This window comes from Canis lupus, chromosome 12, assembly GCF_011100685.1.
Source record: "Canis lupus familiaris isolate Mischka breed German Shepherd chromosome 12, alternate assembly UU_Cfam_GSD_1.0, whole genome shotgun sequence".
Lineage (NCBI taxonomy): Eukaryota > Metazoa > Chordata > Mammalia > Carnivora > Canidae > Canis > Canis lupus.
The window spans coordinates 56202283-56223612 of NC_049233.1; the positions used below are offsets into that span (position 1 = coordinate 56202283).

The following is a 21330-nucleotide window of genomic DNA, read 5'->3' on the forward strand; positions in this document are numbered from 1 at the left end:
TGTAGAGAGAATCTGAGTTGTAACACATGAGATAGAGCATGGAAAGAACTGTCTCTTGAGAACCAAGACACTCTGGTTCCTGTCCAGGCAATAAACTAGGTTATCTTAGAGAAATCATTGGCATCCCTGGGGCTTCACTTTCTCATCTATAAGCTGAAAAATTCTGACTAAATGAACTCTTTTTTTTTTTAAATCTTAAGTATTAAAAGCCTAAGAGTGGAAAAAAAGAACAACTTTAAGTGTAAGAGTCAATATGCACTAGATGGCATGTGACATTTTGTATTATTTTTATTCATAAAAAGCTCATGCTGTATTATATACTGTTTGCTTTTAGGTAAACTGAGCTTTATATTATATCTGTATTTATACCACTTCTCCTTCATAGAATTCTCTATTGTTTTGGTGCCATATTTTGGGCTATTTTGAGCCCTGTATTGATATTGAGTATATAATCCTTCTTCATCCTTATCCAATATAGGATGATAGCAGCTGCACAGACGAATTGGGGTTACTTTGCTGGACTGGATGCCAAACTTGACTAGGGTGAGCATACAGTTTATTATCCAAATTGGCTTACTTCTGAGATTGAAAAGGAGTACTATTAACAATTATATGTTGACAACTACTATTAGCCAGGACTGTGAGGGAAATTTATAAGGAGTGCAAAGGGAATTATTTTAATGTGTTCTATATAATTTTGCATGCTCTTCTTTACTTATTCCTGCCTTTCTTGAAGCAGAGAAAATAAAATATTTAGGTTGAATAAAGGTAACATTTTGATTCAAATAGTGAAGTTGCAGGTTTTTCTTTTTATATGTAAAACAGCAAATAGGAGGGCTCAAATTTGGCCAGAAATTCTAAGAAAGACAATTATACAAAATCCAACAAACTCACTGAAATATGCAGTTCAGTACCTTGTCTTGCTTACCTCTCCATGAAAGGTCAAAAGTACCTCCTCCTGTGATATGTCTGCAATCCCTGAAAGATTGATTAAATTTCTATATAATACAGAACTGCTGAATCTAGTGAACCATAACTTATGTAATTTGTATTATACTTTATCAGTCACCTTTTAAAAGTGTTGAAGAATGAAACTTTCCCTTGTAGGCAATAGAAACCTGAGAAATACTTTATAGGAAATTTAGTAGTTTATTTGACTTAATGATCTCAAGGGTAGTATGGATTTCTTAAAGGGATTTAAATGTAAACATTGACTAATTTAGGTCTTTAAATTTTGAAAGGGAAAAGTCTGAGAATAAAGAAGATGGATTTTATGTTACATGGGAAAGAATGAAAAAAATAATCTTTTTACATATGGTGAAAGAGTGCCTAAAGAGATATTTGAAAACTTCCCTTGCTAACTCTTAATTCAAAAAGTAAGGTATGGTATAAGTTATAGAAACCTATCTACTCTTGGAAAATTTTATAGTATCTTGAGTTACTCTTAAATATGACCTATTCTTTTAGCAAGAGAGTTGAGAGTTTAAAGGCCAAGTGTATTACTCCTAGACATGTAGAGAATTTCCTCTTTTTCATTTTCTACCCAGCCCCCTCCTCATCATCCTTGCCTCAATTCCTAATTTTTTTAAAAAAAATTTTTTCTTAAAGATTTTATTTATTTATTGAGAGATACACACAGAGGGAGAGAGAGGCAGAGACACAGGCAAAGGGAGAGGCAGGCTCCCTGCTAGGAGCCTGATGTGGGACTTGATCCCAGATCCCAGAATCATGCCCTGAGCTGACGGCAGGCGCTCAACCACTAAGCCATCCAGGCACCCCCTCAATTCCTAATTCTCAACTCATTTTAAAGCGTGACATGGGGAAATACCCACAGAATATATAATCTCCAAATAAGTCTAGGAGATAGACCATCTTACATGTCCACTGAAGGCCTTAGGCAGATTAGCATGATCCTCATGTCCTTGAGTAACAGAGCTCAGAGCTCCTTGAAAGCTATAGAACTGTCCCTAGAGAACTCTGGGATGGAAGTCTGCAGTAAAAGAACTAACCTCTGAGAACATTGGGGTGGGGGTGCATGTAACAACACTCTGCTCGCTGAATGTAAAATCTAAACTCCTTAAGATGGTCTTCAAAGCCCTTCATCATTCACCCCATTTTCCTCTTCAACCCCATTTCTATAATATTTTCTACCATGGGTGTTTTTGTATTTGTAGAGTTTGCCATGCTTCCTTTATTCCTAAGCATTTTAAAGATTTTAAACCTATATCCTCTGCTTCTGATTTCCCCCACCTTCAATTGTCTTCCCTTGGTTAAATCTTATTCATTTCTCACCAGTTCAAGCATCTTTTCCCAAGGAAAGTCTTTTCTGACTAGGTCAACTCCACATTTTCTAACTGTATTAGTGTTCTATTGCTGTAAAACAAATCACTACAAATTTAGCTTCTTGACAGAACATAAGTTTATTATCTCACAGGTTTTTCTTGTTTTTGTTTTGTTTGGTTTGGTTAGGAGTGTGCATATAGCTTAGGTAGATATTCTTACTCATGTCTAATAAGGCTACAATCAAAGGATTGCCTGGGCTGCTATTCTTATCTGAGACCCACAGTCTTCTTTTAGGTTCACTGGTTGTTGGTAGAATTTATTTCGTTGAGGTTGTATGATTAAGAGTCCCCCTTTCCTGCTAGCTGTACATCGGGGACTACACTAAGCTCCTAGAGGCTCTCTACAGTTCTTTGTCACATGTCTCTCATAGGGAATTCATAATTTGACTGCTTGTTTTTTTCCCAGGTCAAAAGGAATGCATCTTTCTGATATTTCCTTTTTTAATTTTTAAAGTCCCCTCTGATTAAGTCAGGCCCACCCACACAACCCAGGTAATCTCTTTCTGATGAGCTCAAAGTCAGCTGAATAGTAACCTAATCACAGGAGTGATACCCCATTATATTTACACATTCTGCCTTTCTCATAAGAGAAAGGGATTATACAGGGCATATATACCAGGGGACATAAGTCTTGGGGGGCTAATTTAGAATTCTCTGCCTACTTCAAAGCTTTCTCATGCCATTTCCCTTTTCTCTTTTATCATAAAACACAGTTCAACTGTACATTTAATTGTTAGTCTTCTCTACTAGCATATAAGCTTCATGAAAGCAGGGAGTACTGTTCAGAGAGTTTCTCTTTGCTCATTGTTGTATCCTTGGATATTAGCACAACATTTAGCACAGTATAGATGCTCAACAAATACTTAAATAAATGAGTGACTTTTATTGATTGAATGAATGGATGAATGAAAGTTTTACCATGATTATCTGGCACGAGGTAGGTATTCTTAGGTCTAGTCATTCCCTAATGATTATGCACTAAAAGATGACAGCTTAATACCAGATATTAGGTCTCTATCCTGAGGTCACTAAAAGGACTGAAACTAAAAGAAGAAATGGCTCCTTAGCTCCCAAGACAAAGACTATTTATATTGCAAGATTGCCTGGCATTAAGTATAGTGCTTTTCTCTTAGAATAACTTTCAGAATCTGAACTTTTATCAACCCTTTTATAGAGGGACTACAATGAACCTGCCTCTGCAAGCCAGGTTACATAAGCTGAGAGGCTAGGTTGACCCCTTGGTAGACTCAGGTCTTAAATAAAGCCCAGGGGATTCTGGTGAGGGCAGTATAAAAACACAAACTGTGTGTGTGTGTCTGTGTGTATGTGTATGAATTTTGTGTTTATGAAACTAAATATTATTGATTATAGGGAAGATGGAAGAGGTCTCCTTTGATAGAGCCCTGCTTTCTCTTGCTCTTAATTTCCTGTAAAGGCAGTAGCTCAGTCAATATGTCCCAGGTGTCCTAGGAGAATATAGAATCATAGGCATAAATTCAGGGAAGTTACAGCAAAACTTTAGAATTCTACACACTTATAGGTAAGGAGGGCATGTCTCTCTGAAGTCGGGTGGCAGATCATATCTTTAATCTTGATAAATTCTTTCCTTAGTATCTGTATTTGTTAGAGTTCTCCAGAGAAACTGAACCAATAAGATGAAAAAATTATATTTATACATATTTGTATGTCTTTCATATATCTACTTATTTCATATACATTACATATTGTATGTGTATAAAAACATATTTAAGGAATTAGCTCACATGATTGGGGAGGCTTGGGAAGTCTGAAGTCGGTTGAGAGGGGCCAGATTGAAGGAAGAGTTGCTGTTTGAGTAGGTAGGCAATTTGCTATACAATCAGGAAGAGATGAAGTTACAGCTGAAGTCTGAAAGCAGTTTGCTGGAGAATTCCCTCTTGCTTTGGTGAAATCAGTCTTTTGCTGTATTTATGCCTTAACTGATTAGATGACGCCCATTCACATGATGTAATGCAATTGGCTTTACATAAAGTCCATGAATTTAAATATAAACCTCATACAAAAATGCTGCACAGACTGAGCGACACATGCAGTTATAGTGATGAAAGTCTAAGGTCAACAAGAGATATTGGTCAACCTGGTTCAGTGTCACAGATGAAGTGCTCCCATGGAACTTCTAGGTTCCTTTTTGACTTCTCAGCCATTAGACCTATCTTGTATTTCTTTCCCATACTCATTACTTCGATTTACTTTTTCCTGATGCTGTAGAATGCCTTTTTTCTACCACCAGGTGAAAACTCTGTCTCTTTGGCAGATGATGAATATCTTCTGAAAGTTGAAGATAATTATAGTAGAAAAGTGACTTTTTACAGCTTTAAATTTGAATAAATTCAAGCCTGTAGAAAGTTAGAAGAATACAACCAATACTTTCTACATTTCATCTAGATTCACTACGTATAATATTTCCCCATTTTGATGTCTGTTTATTCATATGTACATATATGTGTATTTTGCTGAAAAAATTGAAAGCTAGCTGCAGATTCTTCATCCCTAAGTGCTATAGCCTCTGTCCTGTAGACATACTTTCTTCTATTTAACCATGGCACTGTTATCATGCCCAAGAAATTTTATACTGATGCAATATTATCTAATATATAGCCTGTATTCAAATTCCCATTGCCTCAATAATGTCCTTTATAGATTAAAAAATTAGTTGAAATATAATTAACAGTGTAATGTTAGTGTCAGGTGTTCAGTGTAATGATTCAACAATGCTACACATTACTCAGTGCTTACCAGGTAAGTGTACTCTTAATCCCCTTCACCTATTATACCTATCCTCCCACCCATCTCCCTTTTGGTAACCATCAGTTTGTTCTCAATAGTTAAGAGTCTGTTTTTTGGGTTGTCTCTTTTTTTCTTTGCTCATTTGTTTTTGTTTCTTAAATTCCACATATGAGTGAAATTATTTAGTATTTATCATTTGGTATTTTTCTGACTTATTTCACTTAGCATCATACTCTCTAGATCCATCCATGTTGTTGCAAATGGCAGATTTCATTTTTTTTTATGGCTGAGTACTATTCCATTATATGTATATACCACTTCTTTATCCATTCATCTATTAACACTTGGACTGTTTCTATAATTTGGCTAAGTAATGCTGCAATAAGCATAGGGTGTATATATCTTTTCAAAGTACTGTTTTCATATTCTTTGGGTAACTACCTAGTGGAATTATAGGATCATATGGTAGTACTATTTTTAACTTTTTGAGGAACCTCCATAATGTTTTCTACAGTGGTTGCATCAGTTTGCTTTCCTGCCAGCAGTGCACAAGGGTTCATTTTTTCCCACATCCTCGCCAATACTTACTGTTTCTTGCATTTTTAATTTTAGCCATTCTGACAAATGTGAGGTGATATCCTGTTGTGGTTTTGATTTGTATTTTCTTGATGAGTGATGTTAAGCATCTTTTCATGTGTCTATTGGTCATTTATACATATTCTTTGGAGAAATGTCTGTTCATGTCTTATGCTCATATTTTCTTAAATTGGATAATTCTGTTTTTTGGTGTTGAGTTGTATAAGTTCTTTATATATGTTGTATGCTAACCCTTTATCAGCTATGTCATTTGCAAATATCCTCTCCCATCCACTAGGTCTTTTAGATTTGCTGACTATTACTATTTTGTTGTGAAGAAGCTTTTATTTTTTATGTAGTCCCAATAGTTTATTTTTGCTTTGTTTCTCTTGCCTCAGGAAACATCTCTAGAAAAATGTTATTATAGCCAATGTCAGAGAATTTACTGCTGTACTCTCCTCTGGATTTTTATGGTTTCAGGTCTCACATTTAGGTCCTAAATAATTTTATTTTTGTGTATGGTGTTTAAAAAGTGGTATGGTTTTATTCTTTTGCATAGCTTTCTAATTTTCCCAATAGCATTTGTTGAAAAAAACTATCTTTCCCATTGGGTATTCTTTCCCATTTTGTTGAGGATTAATGGTCTATATAATTGTGGGTTTATTTATGAGCTCTCTATTCTGTTCTATTGATCTATGTGTCTACTTTCATACAGTACTACACTGTTTTGATTACTAGAGCTTTGTAATATATTTTGAAATCTGGGATTGTGATACTTCCAGTTTTCTTTTCCTTTTTCTTTTCCAGTTTTCTTTTCCATTTTTAGAATGCTTTTCTATTTGGGGTCGTTTGCAGTTCCATAAATATTTTAGAACTATTTGTTCTAGTTCTGTGAAAAAATGCTATTGGTAGTTTGATAGGAATTGCATTAAATCTGTACATTCCTTTGGGTAGTGTGGACATTTTAACAGTGCTTATTTTCTCAGTCCATGATAAGGGAATGTCTTTCCATTTGTTTTTGTCATCTTCAGTTTCTTTCATCAATGTTTTATAGCTTTCAGACTGCAGGTCTTCCACCTCCTTGGTTAAGTTTATTCATAAATATTTTATTCTTTTTGGTACAATTATAAATGGGATTGTTTCCTTAAATTCTCTTTCTGCTACTTCTTTATTAGTATATAGAAATGCAACAGATTTCTGTATATCAATTTTGTAACCCGTGACCTTATTAGATTCATTTATCAGTCCTAGTAGTTTTTTGGTGGAATCTTTAAGATTTTCAATATATAGTGTCATATCATCTGCAAATAGTGAAATTTTTACTTCTTTTTTACCAATTTGCATGCCTTTTATTTAGTTTTCTTGTCTTATTGCTGAGGCTAGGACCTCTATTATTGTGTTGAATAAAAGTTGTGAGAGTGGGCTTCCTTGTTTCATTTCTGGTCTTATGGGAAAAGGTCTCAGTTTGTCACCATTGAATATGATGTTATCTGTGGGTTTTCATAGATGGTCTTTATTATGTTTAGGTATATTCCCTCCAGCCCTACTTTTTGAGTTTTTGTTTAAAATCACGAATGGATATTGTACTTCACCAGATCCTTTTTCTTCACCTATTGAAATGATCTTATGATTTTTATTTCTTCTCTTGTAGATATAATGTATCACGGTGACTGATTTCTGAATATTGAAGTACCCTTATATCCTAGGAATAAATCGCACTTGATCATGATGAATGATTCTTTTAATGTATTGTTGGAACAGTTTGCTAATATTTTGTTGAGGATTTTTGCATCTATGTTTATCACAGATATGGGCTTGTAGTTCTCTTTTTTATAGTGTTTCTGGTTATAGTATCAGGATAATGCTGGCCTCATAGAATGAATTTGGAAGCTTTCCTTCCTCTTCTATTTCTTGGATTAGTTTGAGAATAATGGGAATTAACTTTTCATTAATGTTTGAGAGAATTCACCTATGAAACAGTCTGTTCCTGGACTTCTGTGTTGGAAGTTTTTTGATTACTGGTTCCATTTTATTGCTGGTATTTGATTTGTTCAGATCTTCTTCTTCCTGACTCAGTTTTGTGAGATTATATGTTTCTAGAAATGTATCCATTTCATCTAGGTTATTAAATTTGTTGGCATATAATTTTTTATAATATTCTCTTACAATTCTTTATATTTCTTTGGTGTTGGTTGTTATTTTTTCTCTTTCATTTCTGATTTTGTTTATTTGAGTCAACTCTCTCTCTTTTATGAGTTTAGCTAAAAGTTCATCAATTTTGTTGACCTTTTCAAAGAACCAGCTCCTGGTTTCAATGATCCATTCTATTGTCTTTGCAGTTTCCTTTTTTTTAATTTATTTTTTATTGGTGTTCAATTTACTAACATACAGAATAACCCCCAGTGCCCGTCACCCAATCACTCCCACCCCCCGCCCTCCTCCCCTTCTACCACCCCTAGTTCGTTTCCCAGAGTTAGTAGTCTTTACGTTCTGTCTCCCTTTCTGATATTTCCCACACATTTCTTCTCCCTTCCCTTATATTCCTTTTCACTATTATTTATATTCCCCAAATGAATGAGAACATATAATGTTTGTCCTTCTCCGACTGACTTCCTTCACTCAGCATAATAACCTCCAGTTCCATCCACGTCGAAGCAAATGGTGGGTATTTGTCATTTCTAATAGCTGAGTAGTATTCCATTGTATACATAAACCACATCTTCTTTATCCACTCATGTTTCGATGGACACCGAGGCTCCTTCCACAGTTTGGCTGTGGACATTGCTGCTATAAACATCGGGGTGCAGGTGTCCCTGTGTTTCATTGCATCTGTATCTTTGGGGTAAATCCCCAACAGTGCAATTGCTGGGTCGTAGGGCAGGTCTATTTTTAACTCTTTGAGGAACCTCCACACAGTTTTCCAGAGTGGCTGCAGCAGTTCACATTCCCACCAACAGTGTAAGAGGGTTCCCTTTTCTCCGCATCCTCTCCCACATTTGTTGTTTCCTGCCTTGTTAATTTTCCCCATTCTCACTGGTGTGAGGTGGTATCTCATTGTGGTTTTGATTTGTATTTCCCTGATGGCAAGTGATGCAGAGCATTTTCTCATGTGCATGTTGGCCATGTGTATGTCTTCCTCTGTGAGATTTCTCTTCATGTCTCTTGCCCATTTCATGATTGGATTGTTTGTTTCTTTGGTGTTGAGTTTAAGAAGTTCTTTATAGATCTTGGAAACTAGCCCTTTATCTGATATGTCATTTGCAAATATCTTCTCCCATTCTGTAGGTTGTCTTTTAGTTTTGTTGACTGTATCCTTTGCTGTGCAAAAGCTTCTTATCTTGATGAAGTCCCAATAGTTCATTTTTGCTTTTGTTTCTTTTGCCTTCGTGGATGTATCTTGCAAGAAGTTAGGTGGCCGAGTTCAAAAAGGGTGTTGCCTGTGTTCTTCTCTAGGATTTTGATGGAATCTTGTATCACATTTAGATCTTTAATCCATTTTGAGTTTATCTTTGTGTATGGTGAAAGAGAGTGGTCTAGTTTCATTCTTCTGCATGTGGCTGTCCAATTTTCCCAGCACCATTTATTGAAGAGACTGTCTTTCTTCCAATGGATAGTCTTTCCTCCTTTGTCGAATATTAGTTGACCATAAAGTTCAGGGTCCACTTCTGGGTTCTCTATTCTGTTCCATTGATCTATGTATCTGTTTTTGTGCCAGTACCACACTGTCTTGATGACCACAGCTTTGTAGTACAACCTAAAATCTGGCATTGTGATGCCCCCAGATATGGTTTTCTTTTTTAAAATTCTCCTGGCTATTCGGGGTCTTTTCTGATTCCACACAAATCTTAAAATAATTTGTTCTAACTCTCTGAAGAAAGTCCATGGTATTTTGATAGGGATTGCATTAAACGTGTATATTGCCCTGGGTAACATCGACATTTTCACAATATTAATTCTGCCAATCCATCAGCATGGAATATTTTTCCATCTTTTTGTGTCTTCCTCAATTTCTTTCAGAAGTGTTCTATAGTTTTTAGGGTATAGATCCTTTACATCTTTGGTTAGGTTTATTCCTAGGTATCTTATGCTTTTGGGTACAATTGTAAATGGGATTGACTCCTTAATTTCTCTTTCTTCAGCCTCATTGTTAGTGTATAGAAATGCCACTGATTTCTGGATTTTGTATCCTGCCACGCTATCAAATTGCTGTATGAGTTCTAGCAATCTTGGGGTGGAGATTTTTGGGTTTTCTATGTAGAGTATCATGTCATCGGCGAAGAGAGAGAGTTTGACTTCTTCTTTGCCAATTTGAATGCCTTTAATGTCTTTTTGTTGTCTGATTGCTGAGGCTAGGACTTCTAGTACTATGTTGAATAGCAGTGGTGAGAGTGGACATCCCTGTCTTGTTCCTGATCTTAGGGGAAAGGCTCCCAGTGCTTCCCCATTGAGAATTATATTTGCGGTGGGCTTTTCGCAGATGGCTTTTAAGATGTCGAGGAATGTTCCCTCTTTCCCTACACTCTGAAGAGTTTTGATCAGAAATGGATGCTGTATTTTGTCAAATGCTTTCTCTGCATCTAATGAGAGGATCATATGGTTCTTGGTTTTTCTCTTGCTGATATGATGAATCACATTGATTGTTTTATGGGTGTTGAACCAGCCTTGTGTCCCAGGGATAAATCCTACTTGGTCATGGTGAATAATTTTCTTAATGTGCTGTTGGATCCTATTGGCTAGTATCTTGTTGAGAATTTTTGCATCCATGTTCATCAGGGATATTGGTCTGTAATTCTCCTTTTTGGTGGGGTCTTTGTCTGGTTTTGGAATTAAGGTGATGCTGGCCTCATAGAATGAATTTGCAAGTACTCCATCTCTTTCTATCTTTCCAAACAGCTTTAGGAGAATAGGTATGGTTTCTTCTTTAAACGTTTGATAGAATTCCCCTGGGAAGCCATCTGGCCCTGGACTCTTGTGTCTTAGGAGGTTTTTGATGACTGCTTCAATTTCCTCCCTGGTTATTGGCCTGTTCAGGTTTTCTATTTCTTCCTGTTCCAGTTTTGGTAGTTTGTGGCTTTCCAGGAATGCGTCCATTTCTTCTAGATTGCCTAATTTATTGGCGTATAGCTGTTCATAATATGTTTTTAAAATCGTTTGTATTTCCTTGGTGTTGGTAGTGATCTCTCCTTTCTCATTCATGATTTTATTAATTTGAGTCTTCTCTCTCTTCTTTTTAATAAGGCTGGCTAATGGTTTATCTATCTTATTAATTCTTTCCAAGAACCAACTCCTGGTTCTATTGATCTGTTCCACAGTTCTTCTGGTCTTGATTTCATTGAGTTCTGCTCGAATCTTTATTAACTCTCTTCTTCTGCTGGGTGTAGGATCTATCTGCTGTTTTTTCTCTAGCTCCTTTATGTGTAAGGTTAGCTTTTGTATTTGAGTTCTTTCCAGTTTTTGAATGGATGCTTGTATTGCGATGTATTTCCCCCTCAGGACTGCTTTTGCTGCATCCCAAAGATTTTGAATGGTTGGATCTTCATTCTCATTAGTTTTCATGAATCTTTTTAATTCTTCCTTAATTTCCTGGTTGACCCTTTCATCTTTTAGCAGGATGGTCCTTAACCTCCACGTGTTTGAGGTCCTTCCAAACTTCTTGTTGTGATTTAGTTCTAATTTCAAGGCATCATGGTCAGAATATGCAGGGGACGATCCCAATCTTTTGGTATCGGTTCAGACCCGATTTGTGACCCAGGATGTGGTCTATTCTGGAGAAAGTTCCATGTGCACTTGAGAAGAATGTGTATTCAGTTGAGTTTGGATGTAAAGTTCTTTTTTTTTTTTAAGATTTTATTTATTCATTCACGAGAATACACAGAGAGGAGAGAGAGAAGCAGAGACACAGGCAGAGGGAGAAGCAGGCTCCATGCAGGGAGCCTGATGTGGGACTCGATCCCAGGACTCCAGGATCACACCCTGGGCTGAAGGCAGGTGCGAAACCGCTGAGCCACTGGGGCTGCCCCTGGATGTAAAGTTCTGTAGATATCTGTGAAATCCATCTGGTCCAGTGTATCATTTAAAGCTCTTGTTTCTTTGGAGATGTTGTGCTTAGAAGACCTATCGAGTATAGAAAGAGCTAGATTGAAGTCACCAAGTATAAGTGTATTATTATCTAAGTATTTCTTCACTTTGCTTATTGATTTATATATTTGGCAGCTCCCACATTCGGGGCATATATATTGAGGATTGTTAAGTCCTCTTGTTGGATAGATCCTTTAAGTATGATATAGTGTCCCTCTTCATCTCTCACTACAGTCTTCGGGGTAAATTTTAGTTTATCTGATATAAGGATGGCTACCCCTGCTTTCTTTTGAGGACCATTCGAATGGTAAATGGTTCTCCAACCTTTTATTTTCAGGCTGTAGGTGTCCTTCTGTCTAAAATGAGTCTCTTGTAGACAGCAAATAGATGGATCCTGCTTTTTTATCCAGTCTGAAACCCTGTGCCTTTTGATGGGGTCATTAAGCCCGTTCACGTTCAGAGTTACTATTGAGAGATAGGAGTTTAGTGTCATCATGATGACATCTATTCAGTCCTTGTTTTTGTGGATTGTTCCACTGAACTTCTTCTTAAAGGGGAATTTTAAGAGTCCCCCTTAAAATTTCTTGCAGAGCTGGTTTGGAGGCCACATATTCTTTTAGTTGCTGCCTGTCTTGGAAGCTCTTTATCTCTCCTTCCATTTTGAATGAGAGCCTTGCTGGATAAAGTATTCTTGGTTGCATGTTCTTCTCATTTAGGACCCTGAATATATCCTGCCAGCCCTTTCTGGCCTGCCAGGTCTCTGTGGAGAGGTCTGCTGTTACCCTGATACTCCTCCCCATAAAAGTCAGGGATTTCTTGTCTCTTGCTGCTTTAAGGATCTTCTCTTTATCTCTGGAATTTGCAAGCTTCACTATTAAATGTCGAGGTGTTGAACAGTTTTTATTGATTTTAGGGGGGGATCTCTCTATTTCCTGGATCTGAATGCCTGTTTCCCTTCCCAGATTAGGAAAGTTTTCAGCTAGAATTTGTTGAAATACATATTCTGGCCCTCTGTCCCTTTCGGCGCCCTCGGGAACACCAATTAAACGTAGGTTTTTCTTCCTCAGGCTGTCGTTTATTTCCCTTAATCTATCTTCATGGTCTTTTAGTTGTTTGTCTCTTTTTTCCTCAGTTTCCCTCTTTGCCATCAACTTGTCTTCTATGTCACTCACTCGTTCTTCCACCTCGTTAACCCTCGTCGTTAGGACTTCTAGTTTGGATTGCATCTCATTCAATTGATTTTTAATTTCTGCCCGATTAGCTCTAAATTCTGCAGTCATGAAGTCTCTTGAGTTCTTTATGCTTTTTTCTAGAGCCACCAGTAGCTGTATAATAGTGCTTCTGAATTGGCTTCTGACATTGAATTGTAATCCAGATTTTGTAACTCAGTGGGAGAGAGGACTGTTTCTGATTCTTTCTTTTGAGGTCAGGTTTTCCTTCTAGTCATTTTGCTCAGTGCAGAGTGGCCAAAAGCAAGTTGTATTGGGAAAAGGAGAAAAAGAGAGGAGAGAAAGAAGGAAAGAAAAGAGAAAGAGGGAAAAAAAAGGAAGAAAAAAAAGAAGAAAAAGATAAAGAAAAAGAAAGAAAGGAAAAAAAGGGTGGGGGAAGGAGACAAATCAAAAAGCAAAGCAAAGCAAAGCAAAACAAAACCAAACCAAACCAAACCAAACCAAACCACGGGGGATCCCTGGGTGGCGCAGCGCTTTGGCGCCTGCCTTTGGCCCACGGCGCGATCCTGGAGACCCGGGATCGAATCCCACATCGGGCTCTCGGTGCATGGAGCCTGCTTCTCCCTCTGCCGGTGTCTCTGCCTCTCTCTCTCTCTCTCTCTCTCTCTGTGACTATCATAAATAAATAAAAAATTAAAAAAAAAAAAAAACCAAACCACGGGGGAGTATCTTCTGATTCTGTATACTTTAAGTCCCTTGACTTCCGCTGGAACTTGTCCGTCTAGCTGGTCTTCTGGGGGAGGGGCCTGTTGTGCTGATTTTCAGGTGTTAGCACTTGGGGGAGCTGCTCTGCCCCTGCCTGGTGCAGGGCTCAGTGGGGGTTGTTTACCCCGTGAGGCCGCAGGAGCAACAGCCCCAGTGGCGGGGCCAGCTCTGGAAACCTGGATTCAGCCCCCGCAGGAACTCCGGAGCTCTCCGTCTGCAGGGCCTGGAGGCTCCGGGGCGGGGCCGCTGATCTACTCAGCTCGGGGCAGGAGCGTCCTTGCTGTCCTGGGCCCTCCCGGCCTCTGCCTGTCCCGGGGGGAGGCCGGATCCTGGGATGTGTCCCGGCGCCCTGTGCTCCGGGGCCTGCGCTGGTGGATTCACGCTCCCAACCCACAGCCCCCTCCGCGGAGCCGCCCCCGAGCCCCCCCGAGCTGCTCCCGCCCCGCAGCCCCCTCCGCGGAGCCGCCGCCCGAGCCCCCCCCCCCCCCTCCGAGCTGCTCCCGGAGCCGCGCAGCCCCCACCGCACGGAGCCTCTTCCTCTGCCCGAGGCCCCCCGAGCTGCTCCCGCCCCGCAGCCCCCTCCGCGGAGCCGCCGCCCGAGCCCCTCCGAGCTGCTCCGGGTCCCGCCGTGCGCGCTGCAGCCCTTAGGGAGCTCGGCGCACTCTCCCGGGGCGCAGGTGTCTGTTACTGTCCCGGGGAGCCCGAGGGCATCCCCGCCCTCCTGGGTCCTGCTCCACCTCCCCGCGAGCCCCTTTCCGCCCGGGAAGGTCGGTGCAGCTCCTGCTCCTCCGGGACGGGGCTCTCCTGTCCTGGGGACACTCGCCCCGGCCTCAGCCCGGCTCCTCGCGGGGCCCCTCCCCCTTGGAGGCCTTTGTTTCTTTACTTCTTTTTCCCCGTCTTCCTACCTTGATAGATGCGCGAACTCTTCTCACTGTGGCATTCCAGCTGTTCTCTCTTTAATTCTCAGGCCGAATTCATAGATTTTCAGGATAATTTGAAGGTTTTCTAGGTAATTTGGTGGGGACAGGTGACTCGGAGACCCTACTCTTCCGCCGTCTTGCCCCTCCCCCCCTCTTTGCAGTTTCTATTTCAATTATTTCTGCTCTGATCTTTATTATTGCCTTCCTTCTACTGCTTTGGTGTTTTGTTTGTTCTTCTTTTTCTAACTCCTTAGGTATAAAGTGAAGATGTTTATCTGAGATTTTTCTTGCTTTTTGAGGTAGGTCTGTATTGCTAATAAACTTCAGTCTAAGAATACCTTTTGCTGCATCCCAAAGATTTTGGACCATTGTGTTTTCATTTTCATTTGTCTCCATGAATTTTGTGATTTTTCTCTTTGATTTCTTGGTTGACACACTCATTATTTAGTTGCATGTTATTTAAATTCATTTATTCGTGTTCTCTCCAGATTTTTTCTTTTTCTTGATTTCTAGTTTTCAAGCATTGTGGTCAGAAAAGATGCTATGGTAGGACTTCAGTCTTTTTGAGTTTCTTGAGACTTGTTTTATGGCCTAATATGTGATCTATTCTGGAGCAAGTTCCATATGCACTTGAAAAATATGTATATTCCAGAGTTTTAGGGTGGAATGTTCTGAACATATCTGTTTGATCCATTTGGTCCTATGTATCATTCAAAGCCATTGTTTTCTTGTTGATTTTCTATTTGGATGATCTATTCATTGATGTCAGTAGGGTGATAAAGTTCCCTACTATTTTTGTATGACTATCAATCACATCTTTATGTTTGTTATTAGCTGCTTTGTGTGTTTGGGTGCTCCCTTGTTGGTTGCAAAAGGTTTATAATTATTATATGTTCTAGTTGTACTATTCCCCTTATGAATATACAGTGTCCTTCTTTGTCCCTTGGTATCATCTATGTTTTAAAATCTATTTTGTCTGATAAAAGTATTGCTACCTTGGCTTTCTTATCACATCCATTTGCATAATTGATAAATGCTTTTCAATCTGCATGTGTGTTTAGATCTGAAATGAATGTTTTGTAGGCAGCATTACATGGGTTTTGCTTTTTTATCCTATGCTATCCTTTTTTATCACCCTCTTTCTTCTGGTTGAAATATTTGGTCCACTTACCTTCAGAGTAATTATTAATAGGTATGTACTTATTGTCACTTTATTACTTGTTTTATTGCTGTTTTTCTAGTTCTTATCTCTTCTGCTCTTTTCTCTCACAGTTTGCTGACTTTCTTTAGTGACATAATTAGATTCCTTTCTCTTTATTTTTTGCATATCTATTACCAGTTCTTGATTTATGGTTACTATTACGTTTGTATATAACATTGTGTGCATAAAGTAGTCTATATTAACTTGATGGTCTCTTGAGTTTGAACTCATTCTTTATTCCACCCTCACCCCTACATTTTAGGTATATGGTTTCCTACTTTACATCCTTTTATTTTGTCAATCCCTTGACTAATTTTTATAGATAAACTTACTTTTATTCTTGTGTTTCTTTTTCTTACTTTTCTTACTTCTACTTATAATCTTTCCTTTCCACTCAGAGTCCCTTTTAACATTTTTTGTAGGGTAGGTTAGTGGTGATGAATTTCTTTAAATTTGTTTGTCTGGGAAGTTCCTTTCTCTCCTGTTCTGAATGGTAGCCTTCTTGGATAGTGTAGTCTTGGCTGAAAGTTTTTTCCCTTCAGTACTCTGAATATATCATGCCACTCTCTTCTGGCGTGTAAAATTCCTGCTGAAAAATCAGTTGATAGCCTTATGGAGTTTCCCCTTGTATGTAACTGTTTTCTTTTCTCTTGCTGCTTTTAAAATGCTCTTTAAATAACCACTTTTTGGCATTTTAATTGTATGTGTCTTGGTGTGGACCTCCTTGGAGTGATTTTGTTGGTCGTTCTTTGTGTATACTGGATCTGGATTTCTGTTTCCTTCCTCAGATTCAGAAAGTTTTCAACTATTATTTCTTCAAATAAATTTTCTTCCCCTCTCCACCCCCTTTTCTGGGATCCCTATAATGTTAATGTAATTGTGCTTAATGGTGTCACCAAGTTCCTAAGTCTATTTTCATTTTTTTTATCATTTTTTCTCTCTCCTGTTCAACTTGACTACTTTCCATTACTCTTTCATCCAGGTTACTGTTCATTCTTCTTCCTCTTTTCTACTATTTATTCCATCTAATGTATTTTTAATTTCAGTTACTAAGTTCTTCATCTTTAATTTTAGTTATTGAGTTCTTCATCTTCAACTGAAACAGTTATTTCATTTTTTTTTTTTTTTGGTTTTCTATCTCTTTTTAAGGGGCTTATTGAGGTCTTCTTTTCTCAAGTTCTATGAATATTTTTGTAAACATTAAATTCTCTATTAGGCACATTATTTATCTTTGTTTTGTTTAGCTCTCGCTGTGATTCTTTTTCCGTTTTTTTTTTTTTTTTTTCATTTTGGACATATTTCTCTCTTCATTTTGTGTAACTCTCTGTGTCTGTTTTTATGTGTTGGGAAAGTCAGGTATGTCTCCTGTTCTTGAAAGTAATGACCTTATGAAGAAGACATCCTATGGTGCCCTGTAGGGCAATGCCCCCTGTTCACTAGAATCTGGCACTTCAATGATGTCTCCTATGTGTGTTGTGTGCCTCACTGTTGTGACTGAGCCACTTTTGCCTTCAGTCCAGTTATCTGGAATGGCTTCCTTTGCCTGTTATGGTCAGGGGTTGGTCCCTGTGTTATTTAGTGGACCAATAGGTGCTGCCTTGTTCTTAAGTTGAGTCAGACCAAGAACTTGTCAGATAGAGGAGCATTGAACTGTAGGGCACTTTCCCTCTGTTGTCCCCTGAGAAGATTTTGTTGGTGGGTGGGACTTGTGGTCTGACCAGATGTCAGCCCTCAGGGCTGGGGCTGTAGTTGTACTGGTCTGTATAGTTATCTTGTCCTCTCCGCAGGGCAGGAGTCACTTTGGAGTAGTGCTGGCCTCTACTGGGGCAACGTGCACACTGTTAGACTTGTGTTACTGCTTTGGTTGGGCTCTGGCCAAAGGCATATTAGAGGAGGCAGTTCTACAGAAGAAAGTGGTACAGATAATGGGAGAAAAAGTCATTGCCAGGCTTGGATGGAGGGAACATTTCTGCAGAAGAATGCTGAGTTGAGGTGTGCTCTTAGCAAGCTTAGTGGAGAGTGTTATGCTATGCTGGTTTCTGCAGGTATCTGTGTGTCTAGTCTTGAGGGTGAGGGAGGGGAACAGTGCCTGCCAGGTTTTTTTGTTGTTCTCGGAGATGACCTCCCTGTCCTTCCAGCACCTATTCTGAGATTAGTAAATAAATCTACTTCCCATATACTCCAGGCATTTTTCAAAATGCTTCTTCTTTGCTATTTCTCCCAGGGCTATCTGTTCTGTCTCTTTAAGGTCAGGGATTCAGTACCCTGTAGCCTTCCTATCTCTCACAGAGCCCAGCTGGATGATTTTTAAAGTTACAAGTGTCAAGCCTTGTTGATTGTAAGAACTCAAAAAATTATGACCCTCTGATTTTCAAAGCTGAGTGTTATGGGGATTCATCTCCCCCATGTGGTTTCCCCATACCTGGAGTGCTTGTATGAGGATTTGTTTATTTTCCCTCTCTGTACCTGTGTGGTCCCTTCCTCTCTCAATCTGATCAGTCTGTTTAGCACATGACTGCATCTCCTCTCCTCATACTCTCCTCATACTCGCTTCAGTGTGGCCTCTTCTCTACATTTAGCTATAGAGAGTCTGTTCTACTGGTCTTCAGATCATTTTCTGGGTTATTTACACTGATGTATGTGTTATCTAATTTTATCCATGGAACAAGGTGGCCTTAGGGTCTTTCTACCCCACCATCTTCCCCAGAAGTCTAAGGTGGCTCAATTTTGTTCTCTATAGATGTTTTTTATGGTTACTTTTAAAATATCCAATTTTGTGGAACAGTTAGGAATAAATCTAGGAACAGAAGATTTCTAGTGTATCTTGGGAAAAATGTGTAGGGCGATATATTTGTGAGGTCTTTAAAAAAAAGTAGTTGTTTTCAACTTTCTACCAATGGGAAAACACAACTATCAGTCAAGAATATGTAAGAAGGTCTGGATACCATAGTAATGGCTTTTACTTAATGGGGTTAGAGTGAATTTTCATTTTTAGTTAAAAGTGCATTTTTGCTTATTGGATGCTAGCTTTCATATTTAAATTGCATTCCTACTTGATCTTTTGACCAAAGCAGCAAGAGGCAAGTTAAAAAAATCTATTCCTCTTAATTTAAAGGCAGTGATTAAAGGAGATTCAAAGCTTTAAAACTGTTGTGAGTAGTCTACTTAAGAAAATAAACACTAATTGAAAGGACTAATCAAAAGCTCATCATCCTGAAGGGCACTTGGACAGTTCACAAGTGTGCGGCTTAGGTAGACAAGGTGCTCTTATGAGGACCTCGTCATTCTAAGTACAGAGACCTTAAAGTATGCATTATCTGATTCCCCCTATAAAGTGCCTATTTATGATGTGAAATTATATCTTCCATTAACTTCCTTCATAACTTTGCAGATAGTTTATAGAAATAACCCATCTTCAATCAGTAATAAAAATCTTACATTTTATGACATTTCCTTCAAGAAAGTCTTCCTTTATGAAAGACAGAGAGAGAGAGAGAGAGAGAGAGAGAGAGAAAGGAAAGCAGAGGGAGAAGTAGGCTCCATGCAAGGAGCCCAATATGGGATTTGATCCCAGGACTCCAGGATCACGCCTTGGGCCAAAGGCAGGTGCTAAACCACTGAGCCACCCAGGGATCCCTGTCACATAGTCTTTACAAATATTTGGGCAAATAAGTTATCATTGCCAATAAAGTTGTTCTCTTTAAACATACCTGAATAATTAAACATGTTCCCATTTATTACACTCACAAGGAATTTTTCCTGTCCTAGTAGTGCAGCCTTCTTGGCTTAAACCATTTCCTCATGGACTTAACAAAAATATAAAGATGAAAAAAAACATTTGAAGATGTTTTTTCAGATAATTGTAGATGATTCAGACAATTTCCTAGGAAATAAAACTTCCTATAAATGGAGTTTTCCCCTTACCAGACTATAAATCAATACTTGTTGGCTCTAATGATGAATTGGTGATAAAGAAAATCTATCAACTGTTATCTGATGAGAAGATCACTGTTGGGTTGATAGTGGGGAATGGGGGTTTACTGATTATCTGGGAAGCTTGTTGTTGAGAATGCTGCTATCAGTGGAATTTTGTTGGTCATTACAAGTGCAATGTGCAAAATAGGGTAAATTGAGCAAGGTTGGAATGCAATTCAGCTACATAGTCCAAACACTCTGATATGGATGTTTAAAAAATCTTATGAAAAAAATTTATAATCAGTCTGCATATAAGTGTTGCAAAATTTGGTATCAGGAGGAATTTAGTTTCCTTCACTGGATGCTAAATCATCCATTTATAGCTGCTTTCGTGTTGCCTTCTGGTTTGGCACATACATTTGCCTTTTTCCTATTATCATATTGAATTCAATATAAGAATGCAACTTTCTTACTTTTCAAATTTAAATATACAAATACTTCAAGTTCAAATTCTCAAATACATAGGCCATTAAATTTTTCAAAGGTGTTGCTACAGTCTGATGCTTGATAGAAAAGGAATCCAAAGAATGGGAATTCATCTTTAAACCTCATTATGGTAAACTTTTAAGAAGGTGTAATCAAATTCTTTCATTTTATCAAATTCTCCATAATGAATTCTAAGCTGAATATAGAATTGCTGCCATTATGTATCTTGTGGAAATACATCTCATAAGATTTTATGACCATTATTTTCAGTTTTCCCTATCTATTTGCAGGGAGATTTATACCATCTTGATCCCTGCAACTAACTACGTCATGATTTTTTTTTAATGCCTTCCTGTCTCCACACCTCTCAGTGAGCACATTGCATAACAGTGGAATTTATTAGAAGATGTAGGATTTGGTTCTTTTCTGAGTGGCCATCTCCAGGCCATCTTTAAATAGGACACCACAGTGACTTAAGTGGAGCTTTAGAAGGCCCTTCTAAGATTGTCCTAAGGTTATTCTAAAGTCATCTTTTAGGTTGGATTATATAAAGGTAATACCTTATAGATAAAAATAATATTATCCAATTGGCACACTTTTGAGAGTGAAAGAAGGGACTATTAATAATTAAGATAACAAGTATAACCAATACTGTCCAGGCAAAGCCGAGTGTGTGATCACCCAGTAGTAATAGTACCTACTATGTAGAGTTCTTGTTAAGATTCAATGGCAAAAAACAAACAAACAAACAAACAAACAAACAAACAAACAAACAAAAAGATTCAATGGCAAAGTGCATGCAAAAAACTTAGCTGTCATGTGGGAAACATTCAATAAGTGGTAGCTGTTCATATTAGTGTTATTTTTCATGCCTCCTACTTTGGGCAACAAAGCGATGAACTCATAGTGACTTGTTCATTCTTTTTCTTTTACTAGATGATGCTAGGTCTAGCAATGAAGTAATGAGTTTAATTATATAATCATGCCAAAGCCCTTTGAGAGGGAAGGGAACTTTTTATCTATTTAATTATGCCTGCTATAGTGATTATCCACCAAAAGAAGGGAAACTTGTCTTAAAATTTGAAAGTACCCCCCCCACCACACATTTCTTC

General features: G+C 38.3%; 1 protein-coding gene and 2 long non-coding RNA genes across 3 annotated transcripts in view; 2 read left to right on the plus strand and 1 right to left on the minus strand.

Annotated features, from left to right (window-relative positions):
• Positions 1–1982, minus strand: part of LOC111098368 — a 37953-nt gene extending 35971 nt beyond the window's left edge. Inside the window, exons 1-2 of the long non-coding RNA XR_005368049.1 lie at positions 1878–1982; positions 929–978 (exon numbers count right to left, since the gene is read on the minus strand). This is a non-coding gene — a long non-coding RNA (uncharacterized LOC111098368). The remainder of the gene's footprint in view (positions 1–928; positions 979–1877) is intronic.
• The window catches only part of LOC119874292, a 399775-nt gene that overhangs the window by 228158 nt on the left and 150287 nt on the right, over positions 1–21330 (plus strand). The gene's annotated exons all lie outside the window — the stretch shown is intronic.
• The window catches only part of LOC119874220, a 74299-nt gene that overhangs the window by 18523 nt on the left and 34446 nt on the right, over positions 1–21330 (plus strand). Inside the window, exon 3 of the long non-coding RNA XR_005368044.1 lies at positions 479–543. This is a non-coding gene — a long non-coding RNA (uncharacterized LOC119874220). The remainder of the gene's footprint in view (positions 1–478; positions 544–21330) is intronic.